We start from the raw sequence: 18,769 nt of genomic DNA on the forward strand, positions 1-18,769 counted from the left end.
CGGTCTTCAGAATCCTGACTCTGATGAAGACCGCATAGGTGTGAGAGGGGATGCCTATATGCTTGATCAAACATAGGGCAGCAAAGGTTGAAGGATGGCACTGATTGGTCCAGTGGTTTGTGAGATTGGGTATGGACAAACACGCACGTACGTACGCACGATTGTTGGTTGTCTCATGTTGTCTTTAGTAGACTGTAGGCTTGACAGGTTTGCCAGTCAGTAATATATAGTATAGAATAGGACCATGAAATTCCATTAACTGGAAGAAGCTGCAACAAAGCATTTTAGAAGCCATTGGGCAATTGCGATCATGTACAAATCACTTGTTTTATGTTCCGTGTTGACACTGACGGAAGGTCGACCACGTCTCCATGGGGATACTAACCATGTGCAATTATCAAATAGATGATATAACTGATTACTACTGTATCGATAATAACTGATTAACTGTATCGATATGCAACTCGGACTGAGTCTTGACCGGCGTGCTCAGGTGCAGGGCTTAAACTTCTGCTGGCCTTGTTTTCAAAGCCAGCATCTTTATTGAGTCATCGTGATCCGCAGGTCAGCATTCCTTCGGAGTCATGGGGCACAAAAGGCATCATTATAGTGATGGCTGGAAGGGCCGGCCCTTCCAGCCATTATAATGATGCCGGGAACATCAGGCTTAAACTGACCCCACTGTGGTTCTGCCCACTGTCACAGATTCACGAAAAGGTTTTAATGGTAAGGTTTTAAAGGACAACTTCACCTTCAACCTATATTCATATACAGTAATTGGTCCTCACTAATGATCATGATAAAATGTATCAATTCTTTTCTACTCAGTCTGTGTCTCATAGGAGGACTGTGGGCAGTTCAGAAACCCGTCCACCAGTGACATCATCGATGTGGAATCCAAGCTGATAGAAACTGCAGGCTTTCTATTCCTGAAAAGTTGCAATGCGAAAATGGAAACAATCGTTCTCACGATAAATCTTGTTTAAAAAAAATCTGCCTAACGATGATGTCACTGGTGGACGGGTTTCTGAACTGCCCACAGTCCTCCTATGAGACACAGACCGAGTAGAAAAAAATAGTGGAAATTAATCATAAACATTAGTGAGGACCAATTATATGAAGATAGTTTGAAAAGTGGTGAAGTGGTCCTTTAAGGATACAAAGTAAAAGGTGTTCATGTTTAAGGACAGAAACGTTGTTTGCTTAATACAGTTTTTTGCAAGTCCTAGAGCACTGTGCACCTTTTTCTTTGTGTGCATATTGACCTTCGTCATATGACGAATCGCAAAAATTGTTTGTTATGAAATTGTTTTTATCTTAGCTTTTGAAATGTTCTTTGAACTGTTTCGCCTACGTCCAAAACAGGGACACCAGGTTGAAAGTGGTTAATCATCAAATCAAATCAAATCAAAGTTTATTTATATACCACATTTGCAGTGACCGAGGTCATAATAGTCGAGCCTCATACCGACTGCCCAGAGCAGCAACTTTTCCCTTCCACACCAGCTGTACCAATCCCGCTGCTGTGAATCAAACTTATGGGCCCATCAATTGCGCTGCCAATGAACTTTTGCATTACCGCCCTCAAACTAGAGCTCTCTTATTTGGGGTTTTTTTAGACAGTGATTTACCGTATTGGTACAATCACTATAGTACAGAAACAACACATCCACATATAGCAGGAACAGATACAAAAAACTGCCTGTGATGCTCAGAGAAGAGCAAGAAGTCATGCGTGCTTAGTTTGTGTATGTGTGTGTGTGTGTGTGTGTGTGTGTGCGTGCGTGCGTGCGTGCGTGCGTGCATGCGTGCGTGCGTGCGTGCGTGCGTGCGTGCGTGCGCACACACATGGAAGGTTATGCCGTATGTTCGTAGTTCAGCTATAGAACAGTGAGGTGAAAAATGTGGGTGGTATTGAAAGGTTTCACAGTTCCTTCATTGGAAAAAGTGTAGCCGGGAGGTAATTGGAAAATGAACACATCCCTCCCTAGTGATGTACAAGTCACGGGGGCCCCCACAGCTCCGTGTTGAGGCCCATTAGAGTGACATCTGGAAGACAGATACTTCAGTAAGAAGCTCCGCTCCACAACCACTAATACTGGGTCTTTCTGCAAGCCTAAGGGATTCCATGGCACTGCATGAAAGTGGAAGCCCGTGTGTGTATATACTGTATATATAGATGCTAAAAAAGATCACGTGTGGAAAAGGAGAAACTCCAATACTTTTCACAGATATTCTGTATGTATAGGCTATTAAAACATATCATTTCCCCGTTGACTAGTATTTTCTTTGAGATGAGTTGTGGACAATGGAAGAATTCAGTGGGTTGTCAATGCGCGAGACCTAATTGTGGCTTGTAATTTGTTGCTCCAAAACAAGCACTGAAAAGAAAATGATACAGGCCTAACTAGATACTAAATATGCTCATTTATGTTAATGTATGTGTATGCTGCTATTTTAACTGCATCACAACATTGCCAGTTTTGGACAGTATATATATTTCACTATCAGGAATATTTAAATATCTGACCTGTTTTACTTGTTCTTACTTTCACTCTCTCTTCTTCCCTTTCCTGAAAAGCTTGTGTGGAAGAAAATAATTCTCCCACTTTTCATTCCACCTGTAAACCTGTGATGATGATGATGTCTCTATGTGGGCGGCGGTGGCTCAGGGGTAGAGTGCCTGGATGGCAACCGTAAGGTTGCCAGTTCGAACCCGGGCTCCCCCAGAGTTACTGTCGAAGTGTCCTTGAGCAAGACACTGAACCCCTAATTGCTCCCGATGTGCTAGTTGGTGCCTTGCATGGTTTCCGCTGCCATCGGTGTATGAATGTGTGTGTGAATGGGTGAATGTAATGCACAATCTCTGTAAAGCGCCTTGGATAAAGGTGCTATATAAATGCACCATTTACCATTTAACATTTATGTCTATCTTTGTGTCTCCATAGAGAACCACTGCTGGTCACCAAACCACAAAACGACAAAACCAAACAAATATCCATGAATTCAAGTCTCCATGGGGTGAGTAATTGATTGAAAGAAAAAGTAATTTTGGTGGTGAACTATCCCTTTAATGGCAACAGTGACAAACACACCATGAGTCAGTGGCTGGCGTGAATAGCATATTGCTGACCACAGAAATAATTCTTCCATTTCATAGGAAAGCCACAACTTAAGAAGCGGTAGCGTCCACCGTAGGCATCCCATCCATCAAAGTGCTATTCTCATTTGATGAAATCATTCTTTATAGCACAACTCAATACAGATGGCGAGGCATATAAAAGTCTGTTGATTTCTTCATGCGTCATTAATGCAAGCAATGACCCACCGCTTGGCAGTGGCGGGCAGAAACTCTGGGCTGCCAGATGCACCTCCTTACTCAGCAGTTCTAACCCAAACCCTCAGCTTGATGGTCACCTTACATGCACAATCTCATGTTCTTAACAAGAAAAAAGCACATACGGTCCATTTATGCTTCAAAAATCACATTTAAGCGTGGAGAGATTTATAAAAACTCCCCTGGATTTCTCTTTGCTTTTTGAAGGACTTGACCAGAGTAACCACTTAAGCCCTGGCCTACAGTATACTTTGTCTTATGACAAATGGCAAAATTTGTTCACCTATCCCTGAGTTACTGTAAAATCGAAGTGTCCTTGAGCAAGACACATATAGCCCATCCTAACTGCTCCCGATGAGTTGGTGCCTCGCATGGTTTCCTCTGCCATCGGATATGTGAATGTAATGATGCACACTGTAAAGTGCTTTGGATAAAGGCGCTTATTATAAATGCACCATTTACCATCTTATTTACCATTTCATGCCCACAAAGGGGTTGAAAGTGGTTACCTGCTCGGACTGAGATTAAGGAACGCTATCACACTTCCCCTTGTGTTAATATACTTCTAGATAGTGGAGTCAAACACATTGGATAAAGACTTCCACTCATCAATGCCATTCTCAAGAAGAGCAGATTAATGGCTGTCGGCGTGTTAGCTTAATCACGGAGAAGCCCATCAATCACATTGAGCAATAGCCTCGTTTTGGCCCCTTTCAGACAGACATCACCTCCTGGAGGCGTTCGGCCCTCTCGCACATCCACATAAATCCATCCCGGCCATCTACATACTCTCATCAGGAATACATAACACAACTTCGCTGGGGCACCCATCAATCAACCAGCCTCTCTCTCATGCACAATTATTATTTTGCTGGCAGTCACAGTCCAACTCCTACTCGGCCAATTGCTGCCAAAGCAAACAACATTTGCGATTTAGCTCACCGTAAGGCATGTCGCACACTGAAAATTGCCTATCTACAAGCTCACATTGTGAGCTTATATCTCCTATTTCCGGGGTGCAGCTCCATCATACGACGTAGAGCGTAAGTTTAAGCATTGTACTCCCAAGCTATAGAGCCTGCTGTCACATAGATATGGAACTGGAAGCCCACAAAGCAACTTACGTTCAAACCGCAGTCCACGACAACGAGGTACCGGTGACAGGCCAAACACTATAAGCAGTGTGTTTAAGGCCTGATGTCTTTTGATAGATGATTGATAGGCCACTGAATAGCCAGGGACATTTCCTCTGGATTGCGATGCAGGATAAGAGGGAACGCTATGCGACAGCCAGTAATCTCTGTTTTTTGCGTTTGATGTTGCAGCATTCTGATGAGTTAATGTCTCCGGAAAACACACTCAGGGGGTTTTTCTTGCTTTATTGTACAAGCAATGAGCTACATAGATATTTGATGAGAAAATAACCATTAGGACGGCAAACACCCGACTTCGTTGAGGCCAAGACTGAATTGCTTGGAGAGCGAGTCTGTTTACAACAGATGGCATATGCACTCAAAAACACACGAGCAACTCATTTTTGGCAGGAATATCATTACAAACCGCAAACTCAAGCCGTTATGGTGGCAAAAGACTGGAAAGGTCACACATCTGACATTTGAGATGGCGTGTAAATTGATCAAAAGAATAAACAGGAAAAAATGGAAGATGGTAGAATGTTTCGGCCACAGTTGGCCTTCATCAGGTGAAATTGATGCCACAGAATTAATCTAAAGGACGCCTCTCCTGAAAGAGTGCTGTCCATGCACTTTTTCAGGAGAGGCGTCCTTTAGATTAATTCTGTGGCATCAATTTCACCTGATGAAGGCCAACTGTGATTGCCAACTGTCATTGTTTGCAGCCTCATTAGTGGCAGGGCTCTACAGATAGCTATGCCGATGGCTGTCTGTCCAACATTTGCTCATACTTTTTTATTGTGCACCTTTTTGCTCCCTAGTGCAACAGGGGGTCCGGTAACCCCTAGGGGGTCCTCACTCCTCAGAGATACTGCAGGGGGGCTGCAAAACCGTCGTGTGATAGGGACTTACGGGATGTATTGAGGGTTTAAGTGGTTAAATGTTTAAAAACACACATTTAACATGAATCCAATATGTATTGGGGGTCCATGCTTCATCTCTCTCTCAGAAAGGATCCTTGTTGAAGGCCCATGCCCTGGACTCAGAGAGGATGGCCCTTACTGACTTTGGTGACCCCTTGGCCTTTCCTCTAGCGCCACCATTTGGCCAAAGCTTCCATCTATGTGCAAAAGATCCAACTGCATTCACACACACTGGATATATCTCCAAATTAATTCCCTTCGGACCCATTATCAGCGCCTCATGCCGAGTCCCTTTGTTTTGTTTTTTTTATTTTTTATCCCATGATTTTGTAACCCATTTTTCACCCCTGTGTCAATGATCTAATGTGATCCTGGGCTCTACACACCCTCCGCCAACCTAGTCCCCATATATGGGGGACAAGGGGAGAGCAACAGACTTTAACTCATGCTTCCTTCATGCCTGAGTGTCCAAGTTGCTCCTTTACACCTGACAGGGAGTCTCCCTGGTTGGACGTAGCGCGTGGAAGGAAGGAACACGTTATTCCAACCAGTTCCTTTCCCCTCCATCAGGCGCCCCGGCTGGCCAGGGGGAGGTAGTTTAGAGACGAGGATTACTGCATGTTTTTTGTGAGGGCACCTACCCTAGGGGACACGGGGAGAACATGCAAACTCCACACAGAAAGGCCCTTTCGCCAACCCCGCAGAGTCCCTTTGTTATATCCTTTCTGTCTGCGAGCATTGGTGTAGGACAGGTAGACAAGTTGAGTGTCACAGTGTGCTCTCTAGACTTGAGAAAGCCTTTCAAGCTTCCACATAAAAGTCCTTGATGACTGACACTGTGTGTGTGTGTGTGTGTGTGTGTGTGTGTGTGTGTGTGTGTGTGTGTGTGTGTGTGTGTGTGTGTGTGTGTGTGTGTGTGTGTGTGTGTGTGTGTGTGTGTGTGTGTGTGTGTGTGTGTGTGTGTGTGTGTGTGTGTGTGTGTGTGTGCGTGCGTGCGTGCGTGCGTGCGTGCGCGTGCGTGTGTGTGTGTGTGTGTGTGTGTGTGCGCGTGCATACAAGACCCCCTGTAGTACACGAGTCAGATGCTTCATTTGAGAAACAGAGAGAGACCTTTCAGAAAGAGGAAAACAGAAATAAAAGGTTGGTGTGAGGTCAGAGCCAGGCCAGGATGTGAGGGACTTTTGGGAGCCGTGGTCAGAGGTAGTGAGATGAGACACCCTGCAGCTGTACTGGGGGAGCCCCCCTGGGATCAAAGTCTGCTGCCCAACTTATTAGACACAGTGTATGCTGCTGTGCACATTAAAAATCATCTGTGTTTGTTTAACTATGAGAAGTACAACAAATATTTGTGGTTTTGACTTCCAGCGCGAGTACAGAACACCAGGGGGAACCTTGACCTTCCCTAAGGCTGAGTCTATAACACGACGATGCAAATCCCTTTTAAGACATGTTTGTTTCTTACGGGTCAGGCAGAGCTGTTCTCTTTTCTTAACCACGTGAACCCTAGCCATATCTCCACATTCTGGGAATGGGAATATAGGCAAGCATTCTGCTTACAATGGCAGATCTGCAAGTTTTGTTTGACATGCTTTGGGCTTGTAGATTATAGCTATTTTCAGTGAAGAGATTTTGGTGTAGAGGAGAATAAGGAGGAGACCAAGACCCCTGGGGTACCCCAGTTAATGAGGGTTAAAAATGTTAAATATTGCAGTCCAGATATGTTGAAGTTGTGTGAATTTCTGCCTCTGTGGGGGTGGTATTTATATGCAAATATCATGACCAATGGCATTGCAAGACTAAACAATGGAAATCAATGATGATGTTTAGGTGAAAAAATAACAGATTTTTTTATTTATGAATTAAGTAATTAATTAAAATGACAAAGCTACACTGGGCCTTGCAGGGTTAAGTGGTTAAAGGAAAAATAATTCATGCAGCATTCTTTCTTTATTATGAGAAGAAACAATTTGCATCATTTCTGAATCCATGTGGGACCTAAACGGGGGATCACGGGGATGCAGAACAAACCACTTGAAAGTCTTGATATGGACCCAAGTGTCCTGACAAATAAAGGACGTGCCACTGCCCAGAATACGCAAAGCTTATTCTTTGTAAATGACATAAAAGGCAATCCCCTAACGACGTGGGACCATGAGAGCCATCCAATAATAGTGGATAATTCCTAGATGGAATTAGGCTTCCCACAAAGCCCCATGCAACACTTTCATGAGAGCAGAATCCACACTACAGAAAAGGAAAGCTGTGTGTTTCATCTCATCGCAAAGTCCCATTAATCCAATCTGTGTAAGCAGCACGTTACGGCGGCGAGATGTGAGGATCCATGTGACGGGTGTCAACGGTTAACCCATTTTGGGTGGGAACCCCTCTTGGTGTTTATAGCATTATGTCATGCTTTAGCTATTGAAAAATAGCAGATCTACAAGCTCATACGAGCTTGTAGGTCTGCTATTTTTGAAAAGTCGTAAAGATGTGGTGCAAATCTTTGAATATATATTTCCGAGCAAACATTTTTAACTAAAATATTGGCTTCTGGAGGGTCCCTGGAACTACATATTTTAAGATGGGGGTCCGTGGCCCAATAGAGATAATTCTGGGGATCCTTGACATGAAAAAGGTTGAGCACCACTGACATAGAAACATGGGTTTTTCAGAAAGATCTTCGGATTTAGAAGCCTTTTTTTTATCGACCTCAGTCCACAATGGGTTAATGACCTAAGGCCATGAAACTGAAAAGACCCCAACGGCCCATTGCATGTAATCTCATGTGCTGCTTACAGTACATTCTTTCCGTTTTCCATTATGAGATGCCCATAAAAGAGGCCGTTTGAAATCAATTCTTCTGGGGTAGTGAGAGTAAAAGTCAATGCCTGTTCAGGAGAAAGGGACATCTTCCCACCCCGACACGGATTTCAGTAAAGTCCTCCCCTCCCCATACCCTGATGTGTACTGTATGACGATATCTGAGTCAATTTGTCTCTGCTGTAAAGTCCTGAGTGTCCATTTATCTCAGATGGAACCAAATGGACCCGTAACTGTCCACTCGGTTCCATTTGTACACTCTCAAAATAAAATGAACACTCAGAATTGTGTTGTGTATTTAGTAGGTCATTAACTGAGCACTGCCATATCAAAGAAACCTCACAATTATGGAAGCCTTGGCACTGATGGAGAAGTCATCTCCAATGCTATAATTGCCACTGTGATGGCTTGAACAGGCATTACATACAAGGGGGGGGAAAAATCATCTTGTTTGTTTCATAATTTAACTGTCACTCACAACATATAAATGTTATTCATTCACTGGTGGTCCATATTCTTTTCTGTCTGCACCATAGACACATTATAAACCGCTGTTGGTATATCCAAGGCAAGGCAATGAGTGTGATTCATTACTGTAAAAGTTTAAGATCCCTGAAATGAATACTTCATCAGCGCGCCTATAAAAAGAACAAAGTGGGGCTTAAATCAAGAACGACGACAAACTAAAACGCTGCGTCTGGCCATATCGCTGACAATGCGATCTTATTAAAGCGCTTGATTCCCTTCATATAGCCTTTCACAATGCGGGAGAGATGAAATAAACCAGAGACAGACACTGGAAAGAGAGACTATACGCACGCACTCCCTGCATGCACACACTACACCCAGTGGTGGCATTTATATCATTGTAATCATCCAGCCCACTCGCATGCATAATAATATATTTCACAGACCAAAAAAAAAAAGAATCCCCCTCTGTACTTATCACGCCCCCACAATCACGCCCGTCTCTCTACCCCCCCCCCTCCCTGTCCAACCCTTCTCGCCGCTATGGACCACTTAGGCAGACTGTTTCTAACTAGTGGGGCTGCTTGAGCAAACAGCTCAATAGAGCTATCCACAGAGAGACACGACAAACACAGTTCAAACGAAACGGCATTTTGAGGTACTTTTACTTTACTGGAGTATTTCCAATTTCCAATAACTTTTACTCCACTACATTTATTTGAAAACTTCCGTTACTATAGTTACCTTGTAGATTTTGATTATTATTATTACAACACATACATTAACCACTTAATTTCGACCATTTGAAAATAGCCAATCTATGAGCTCTACAAGCTTGTAGATCTGCTATTTTCTAAATATTTGTATACATTTGAAAACGTGTGAAAATGGACATTCTGCATAATGAATACTTTACATTTTGATACTGATACTTTTGTACTTTTTTTGAATTCCGGACTTTTACTTGTAACAGAGTATACTTCTACATTGCAGTAGCCTAATTGATACTTTTCCTTACAACATTTGAGTACTTTTCCCCCCACAGTCACAGAGACACGACAAACAGAATGTCTAGCTCTTTCATGATAGACCTGAACATTATGTCTGCATCATCGTGGGGGGAATACGAACCTTCAAAATGTCACCTCTCTACATTAGGATAAGTCTACAGTCTACAGGGTGTGCTCCTGCAGCAAACGGACTGCATTTTGACATTTTCTTTGAGCTTTAGCCGGGATTTAATGCTGCTATTTTTTTGTCCCTATAATCGGTTAATGATACGACGGGATTAATTGGTCGGAAGTGATATTCAACTTGAGAGAATAAGGCTGGCAGACTGACGCGAAGAGCAATAAGCGAAGTGATGCACCCTCATGTGTCAAGCACTGCATGCACACCATGCAAACACTGTGACCCAGTGGTTCCTAAAGTGGGGTCTGGGGACCCCCAGGGGTACTTGATGGAGTTCCAGGGGGTCCCCAGCTAAATGAAAGTTTGGAACCAAATGGACCCTTATGGGTCTGTAACTCAGTGTACATTTGTAGTTGAATTGAGTTTGATTTTACAATATGTTTTGGGGTGGTGTCCCAGAGATAAAAATGCCATTAAATGGGGGTCCGTAATGCATGTCAAACTGGGAGTCCTTGAAATTAAACGGGTTGAGAATCACTGTTAGAGCCGTAAAACTCTTCTCTTATGGGGTCCCTGGCATATCTTTTCAAATGGGGGTCCGCGGGCTAATTAGTGTCAATTTGGGGGTCCTTGACATGAAAAAGTTTGGGAACGTTTCAATCGATCGAAACGTTGAGTCAAATAAACCAGTGGAGCTGAGTTTTCATACCAGTGTTGCGGACTCTATTTTTTTCCTCTTGTACTGCCTTTTGTCCAGCACCTGGGCTAGAGTGGAGGTGCATGCTCTATTTCCTTTGTTAACCACTGCTGTAACACACACACATATGGCCCATGGGGCAGGACTCGGGAGTCTATCTCTTGTTTCTGTATAGCATGAGGTGGCTTGATGTACAATTACATCCCCTGGACATGACGCTATATATTGCAGGGACTTAGGGGCCCAATCCATCCCTTGATGCCATGCAGTGCCAACGGACCGGGTACCATATGACCCGCTCAGGGAATCGAACCCCGGCCTGACCTCTCCCAATCTCAGGGCGGACACTCTATAACCACAAAGACCACTGAGCTGGTCGCACTCTCATGCACGCACGTACGCATGCAAACACATGTCATACGATTTATTAAGTGGTTCCCAAAGTATGGGGTTCTTGAGGGAGTTCCAGGGGGTCCCCAGCAGCTAAATGATAGTTTGGAACCAAATGGACCCTTATGGGTCAGTAACTCTGAGAGTTCACAAATGGAACCAAATGGACCCGTAACATTGATTTTACAAAATAAAGTGGACGTCCCAGAAATTGGAATGTAGAAAAACACTGTTAGAGCCGTAAAAATCTTCTCTTATGGGGGTCCCTGGCATATCTCTTCAAATGGGGGTCCGTGGGCTAATTAGTGTCAATTTGGGGGTCCTTGACATGAAAAAGTTCTTGATACCGGTTGCATGAGAGCAAAATGTGTCCTTTTAAAGAACCACACCCACTGCCACAAATAAAGCCCCCGCCCTTTACACACACACACATATAGGTATGTAGCCTGAATAGATGTTTATAACTTTAGCAATAGGAACCTTGCACACAGACAGACATGCACATGCAGCACCTTAAAGCACAAGTGTGCTTGCAGCATAAACACTGCATGGCTTTTATTGCTGCTATTATAGCCTATACATAATTATGTCTGAGGATCCAGAACAAAATAATTGTATAGCCTACTATATACTCAAACAATATGTAACAAGAAAATGCTGAAGCTTGATAAGACAATATGCACTTACATGCAATTTCATCCTACACAAATATCCTAAATCCCTGATATACAGTATAGTCTCATGATCCATCATCCAGCCGTGTGTGTGTGTGTGTGTATTGCTGTATTGTTCTTTCTGCTTTGGCAATGTAAACGTATGTTTTCTCATGCCAATAAAGCCCGTTGAATTGAAAATTGAATTGTGTGTGTGTGTGTGTGTGTGTGTGTGTGTGTGTGTGTGTGTGTGTGTGTGTGTGTGTGTGTGTGTGTGTGTGTGTGTGTGTGTGTGTGTGTGTGTGTGTGTGTGTGTGTGTGTGTGTGTGTGTGTGTGTGTGTGTGTGTGTGTGTGTGTGTGTGTGTGTGTGTGTGTGTGTGTGTGTGTGTGTGTGTGTGTGTGTGTGTGCGCGCGTTTTTGTACGTGCGTGCGGGGTGGGCGCGCCGCGCGCACCTTGAGTGGGCCACCTCCCCAAATCACCATTCACTAATTCTGGTTTATAGAACAGCCTGGGCACTGGGCAGGGAAATGGGAATCCCAGGGATATCAAATCATCAAATGAAAGTGGTATAAAGATTTGATGCGACCAATTATTCCTTCGCCAATTATCCATGCTTGCTTGATTCTATATGAAAATAATCTTCTATCCTAAAAGAAACATGCCTTTGCACGCTGTTTTTGGCACGCGGCACTGTCGTACGACGAAGCATAAACGGGGCTTCAGGTAGGACAAAGAGAGAGCAGAGAGGACCACTCAGCTCCCTTCCTACAGCTTTTGTTTAGAGAGAAAGAAATGAGTATTTGGGGTTCTGGCAGACTTTTAACAATGTATTCCCTTGGAAACAAGCCATTATTTCTATATGGGATAATGTTGTGATTGTGAACAGGAGGAAACAAAATCTCGAAATCCGTTATACACGTGTGATTTTGGTTGACAGACAGCCATAGGGCAAGTGCTGATCATTGGCGATTTAACGCTACATCATGATGCACAATGACCACGTTTCCCCTTTACTTTTCACTTCCATCGCGGCACATTTTTTCTCCCACTTAAATTCTGAGCAAACTGTGTGAACTCTTGAGTTACGGAAGAATACATAGTAGCCATTCATTCATTCATACACGCGAGCTGCGAGTCGAGCGACCGGCGGGTGCCTCCTCTCCCCTGAAAGGAGTCCGTTATGTTTGTCGGTCTCCAATTCTTCTCCAGGATATTACACATTAAAAATATCACTCAAAGTTCCCCAGGCTCTGCTCAAATTAGCGCTACTTTAATTATCCCTAAGACTAAGAGACAATGTTAGATCGTATAGTTGCTATAATACAACTTGAATGACAGTTAAAGGTGGAAACAGCGGACAAGAATGTTCGCTTTTAATCTAGAGTCCAATTAAGGCAATAACCAAAATTGTAATGGGCTAAAATGTGCAAATAAATATAATAGTAGCCTAGGCTACATTACCATGAGCGTCTTCTTGAAGTCGGCGGCTCTACGCGACCATCCGTGGTGTGTAACAACTTATATTTGCCGGCTCATATAATCCCATATCGTTCTCCAATAACGAGATAAACGCGGTGGCATTTGTGAGTCCCTATAGTTGACTATTTTTATGTTTTATTTTTTCCCTGTTAGCGACAACAACTGTGCTTCAAGTTAAAAGTGTCGCCTGGATGCGCGAGTCAGTGTGGTGACAGCTCGAGGTGCTCTCTCTCTCTCTCCTGTCTATGAGGAATCACTGTGGTTATTTCTCCATCTCTCTCTCTCTCTCTCTCTCTCTCTCTCTCTCTCTCTCTCTCTCAATCTCTCTCTCTCTCTCCCTAGCTATCCCTCTCTCTGTCTCTCCCCCCCAGGGTTCAGGGATATTTTCCAAGTTGTAGACGCTAGACGGGGTGAGGTTGCAGGGGGGTCAGTGGGGGAGGGGGCCAGTAGGACAGCTGCTCATGGACACTCTGTTCAGATCATATGGGGGGAATGAATGACAGATAGACTCCCATTTGTTGTGTAAGGGAAACTAAACACACAAACAAATAAATAAATACACAAATAAATAAATAATATATAGCCAAATTTGTGAATACAAGAAGACTCACCCCGTTTCTGTTTTCCTCCCAAAATCTTCCCCAGTGAGGGGTGGGAGAGGCTGGACAGCAGACGGCTGGATTTTGAATTTCTCTAACTATAAACTTTCATGACAGCAGACAGCCTAAGTACAAATATAATTTATGAAAAGCTACTACAGTGAAGTCTGTTCACAGAAGTTGTTGGATATGTGGGGATTATCTGACGAGGTACCATTTGAGGGGGCAAAACATATACAAATTACATATACTAAATAATACTAAATTGTTTATAGGGTCAATATAAGTAATATAATATAGCCTTTCCACAGGAGGATCTTTTTATATTTTTCCAAAAATAATACAAACAGCCAATAGCATATTACAAAGTTATCCCCCTCACTGGGGAAAATTCCGGGAGGAAAAACTGGCACGCACCGGGGTGAGTCTTCTTGTTACCAAATTTGTGGTTGTCTTTCAATAAAGTAAATTGTCTGCAGCTCAGACCATAATATCTGAGACTCTGAGAGGGTGCGGCTAGGCTTGCATGCTTCCTAGCTCCTACAAAAAACAGAATAACAGTGGTAAAAAAAAGGGACCAGAATCTTGCATTCGAGAACAGGCGATACAACCCCCCCCCCCCCCCCCCCCCACACACACACACACACACACACACAGCTGCTGTTTTAACCCCAAGAGTCAGAGATTGGTAAGACCTGCAGAGAATCACAGAATGATTCATTCTGGCTGCAGACACACTCAGTCAGACAATTCACCCATAATGAATGTGAGCGTGACCACACGTGTAACCATGTGTGTCCACGCGGCTCCCTCCATCATCGCTCTAAATGTGAAGTCATTTATGAAATATAGGCTGTTCAGGGTATTTTGCCCTCCAGTAATTTGTTAGTAACCCCCAGAGGCCGGTGACACATACTGTCACCAATGCAGGGCCCAAATCACAGTGGTGGAAAAAGTAGGCTACTCAATTGTTTTACTTATAAGTAAAAGTATCAATACTGCAATGTACAATGTACAAAAATATTGGTATCAAAATGTACTTAAAGTACGAAAGTTTTCGAATGTATAAAAATCTTTTGAAAATTGCAGATCTACCAAGCTCACAACGCACGTTGCATCGCAAGCTTCTAGATTGGCTATTTTGTGCCCGAAATGTTATATAGGCTGAAGTGGTTATATGTATTGTCATTTCACAAAATCTACAAAGTAACTATAGGCTAAATAAAGTAAGAGTAGGAGTACAATATTTGCCTCTGAAATGTAGTGGAGTAGAGGTAAAAGTATTGGAAATACTCCAGTAAAGTAAAAGTACCTCAAATTGTAGTTAAGTACAGGAAAGAAGGCCCAACTAAGTACATTTACTTAAGTTACTTAAGTAAATGTACTTAGTTACTTTCCACCACTGCTGGAGGATGACCGCCAACATTGAACACTGTTGCCATCATCGTCATCATCCGCTCAATAGCCACAACAAGTATAGGCTAGTATATCTTTGCTCTCCCTCAACTTCTCCGTATCCAATATACCAGATCTGTTGGTTTTCCCCCGGTAAAAAACTTGCCCAGCGACAGTGCTTACACTGGAGATTTATCGTTATCTCTCTATAGATTTTTCTACCTGCCTGCCTGTACATTATCAACTGTGTGCGTGTGTGCGTGCCGTGCACGTGCGTGTTCGACGGAAACGCATGGATAACCAAGGCGTGTTAATGAAGATGACGATGACGACTGTGTGATCTGAGTGAGTCTGCCTGTTGGTCTCCAGAGTAAATTAGGCTGATATGACGCACACACAGCCTCCAGCCCTATGCTCATTTTTTGCCGCCTGACATGCCTCACAGGGATAGCCTATTGAACTCTCGTTCCCTAGTTAGAGCATGATGTTGACAAATACTGAGGGGAGGGGAAAAAGCAAAGCAAATTGGGAGAAAAAAATCACTTTATATACCGCCCCGGCTGCTAAAGAAAATCACCTTTTGTGTGTGGTTGATTTAGCTTCACAAATACCCCTCAAAACACATTTAATTCAAAGTGTGGGTGTGATACAATTTTCCTGCTATATTTTATTCATCAGGTAATGCACACGATAAAATGTCGGTTCCTCTGCAGTTACGTGGTTCAGGTGTTATAATACCACTGCCATACAAGCAACCAGTTAAGCACCCTGTATGGCTGGCCGGTTTTCCACTAGTTCTTCAGCATAGTTTTAGCACCTCTATAATGGCTCTAGTCTATAGCACCATTTCAATACAGGAGACCTCAAGTTGTTTCAAACAAAACGTTTTATTGAATAGAAGATAAAACATTTTGGCCATTAGACTCCATTATTACATGGCTTGGTTGAATGCTTGATTCCGATTGGTCAATCGCTGAATTCAGCGGTTAGTTATGTCTTGATAATGGCTGGGTTTCCCCAATACATTTTGTGTTGCACGTAGCTTGAACGCGACATACCAAAGTCTACACAGGTTGTGCAGTCGACACGCTGTGATTGGCCAGTCGTTGTGATTGACAGCCTAAACCTAACCCTAACCTTAACCTCAGTAAAACTATACCTAAACCTAAGGGAGACCTATTGTCTCTGACTGTGGTAGTGAAACGTACCAAACAGCTGAATATATTGAACACTTTCTGAACCCCCTGTCTATAAAACATGCCAGCTACATCAGGGACACTTTGTTAATAAAAATCAAAGCCATAACTATACCATAAAATGCATTTTTATTTTCAATCGATATTGATAGTTTTTACACAAACATCAAAACGGAAGAGGGATTACAGGCAGTGAAGGAAGTCTTTAATAAATATCCAGACAGGAAACACCCTGACACAGAACTACTGGAACTACTGAACATAAATCTGACCAAAAATGATTTCGAATTTAACAAGAAATTCTATCTTCAAAAACCAAAGGCACAGCCATGGGGAAAAATATGTAAATATCTACATGTCTCTGTGGGAAGAGACATGCAGCTCTAAAAAAATGCAAACTCAAACCAACACATTATTATAGATTTTTTGGTATTTGGGAACACACCAAAGAGGACTTCCAAGATTTTATTAATATACTAAACACACACCGTAGATCAATTACAATCAAATATGTGACGAGCAGAGAAAAAACAGATTTCCTGTCGACATGTGGCGGTAGTAAGTGAGTGGTGACTTTCTTCATCTCATTTAAATATACAAACTTTGAAATTAAACAAACATGTTTAGGCCTACTTCAGCATCAAAGAAATTAAATTGCCATATATATATATATATATATATATATATATATATATATAAAATTAAGAGTGAAGAGAGCCTATACTGTCAGCTGTCCAGCAGTCCAAATATTATTAAATTAAATTTCAGAGGCGAAGTGATGTCGGCAAGGTAAATGTAGGCCTATATGAAAACACTATACTGTCCCATTGTGCAAGTGAATTAAATTGAATAACATTCGATTGGCCTACCATACCATACAATGTCAGGCCTCAGGCCTACCATTGCGTGGCACATCTATGCACGGAATATCTATGTCCACAGTGAAAGGGGGTGTTGTTGAGAAGAACCACACGCATACACACTATGCATATTTCCTTTGGGAAACCCAGCCAATGACCGCTCCGCTCTATATAACAGACCTAATCAAACCCTCTGAGCACCAGCTGCGCCTGCTTGATTTACTGCCGTTTCCAACATGACAGCCATGTAAACACACACTAGTGACACAATGTCATTTACAGCTAAACATTGCTCTCAAAAATGTTTTTGAAAACATTTGAGCGAGAAATAGACAAAGCAGTATCCGGAAATAGTTTCGATTTGATCAACTCACTTCCTTGTTTTCCGCAAGGACTGTCTAAAGAGGACAAGAAGCGAAGACCGTACGGGCGACGCCATGTTGCTCATGGTGCTCCATGGAAGGAAAGAAACATGCGCAGTTGCAGACCAAGGAAGCTGAACGCGGAAGTGTTGGCTGCATAAAGCCCATTGCGCATGTTTCTTTCCTTCCATGGAGCACCATGTGAGCAACATGGCGGCGCCCTTACGGTCTTCGCTTCCCGTCCTCTTTATACAGTCCTTGGTTTTCCGACAGTGCTCCAGTCCTGCAGCTGGGCAGACGCAGCCAGCGCAAACTTATGGAATACTTTTTTTGTTAGGTAGCTATGTATTAAGCGAAATAATATCTGGCTAGGTGGTCACATGTCGGGAGATCACCTTCAGGGTGATTAAACTCCCTGTCTGTGAATTATCTCCCGACAATGACCACCTAGCCAGATATTATCCCTTACTTAACATTTAGCCTTTAAGATTAGCTTATAATAGGCCTGGGCCGTGGCTCAGCCGTCGGGACTCCCGATCCGGATGGCCTTTACTGCATGTCACCCCCCCCCCCCCCATCTCTCTCTCCATTTCCTGTCAGCCTACTGTCTGTCCCTCCATAAAAAATATAAAAAAGGTGAAAGCCACAAAAAAAAAGGAAAAAAAAAAAAAGATTAGCTTATAATAAGGAGTAGTGGCAGTGCAGATGAACCTCCTTCCTTCTCAACTCTGTCTAGACGATTGAGACTTTACAAGGTGTAGTTGGGGCCGGGGGTGGAGGTGGGTTGCTAGTTGAAAAGAAAATGACAGGTCAGAGGCAGTGCTATTTAAAGGCCTGATTGCCTGATTGACTGACTGCAGACTGGCTGGAAGTGCCCACACTTCTTCAAGCTGTGAATGAAAGGTTGCTAGTTTGTGAAGCATCCCCTGCAATAAAGCTGACAGTGTGAGAGAGAGAGAGATCTTCATTATTGAACTTACGCTAGAGCTAGCACCTACTATGAGTGTTATTAGCACCAATTTTGTTTAGTGTGAGGCCATGCATACAGTATGTGAATGTGTCAAAAGGCTCATGGAGAGTAACTCCCATCCAATCAAGCCTGAGTGAGTGGCAGCTTGTCTATTGGCCACGTGTTGGAGGCTATAAGTGGACCTGTCCTGCACTCATTCCCCCATTCAAGCTTGTTGTCTACCAACCTCCAGCACCATTTCTCTCTTCCCCTCCAACTGTGTGCGTCCACGAACCAAACGTGAGTTAGGTGATCATGGACTGTATATTGTTTCTCCTATTACCAGCAGTTCTTTAAGTTGTTTATTTAATGGTT

The 18,769-nt window shown here is 43.1% G+C and overlaps 1 protein-coding gene across 1 annotated transcript in view; it reads right to left on the bottom strand.

Moving 5' to 3' along the window:
• Nucleotides 1-13,266, bottom strand: part of LOC310874026 (carbohydrate sulfotransferase 15-like) — a 54,333-nt gene extending 41,067 nt beyond the window's left edge. The window contains exon 1 of the mRNA XM_083786687.1: nucleotides 13,016-13,266. The gene's annotated coding sequence lies outside the window, so the exon portion shown is untranslated. The remainder of the gene's footprint in view (nucleotides 1-13,015) is intronic.
• Between the last annotated feature and the right edge of the window lie 5,503 nt (nucleotides 13,267-18,769).

This window comes from Protomyctophum parallelum (genome assembly GCF_964188405.1).
Source record: "Protomyctophum parallelum genome assembly, chromosome: 17".
NCBI lineage: Eukaryota > Metazoa > Chordata > Actinopteri > Myctophiformes > Myctophidae > Protomyctophum > Protomyctophum parallelum.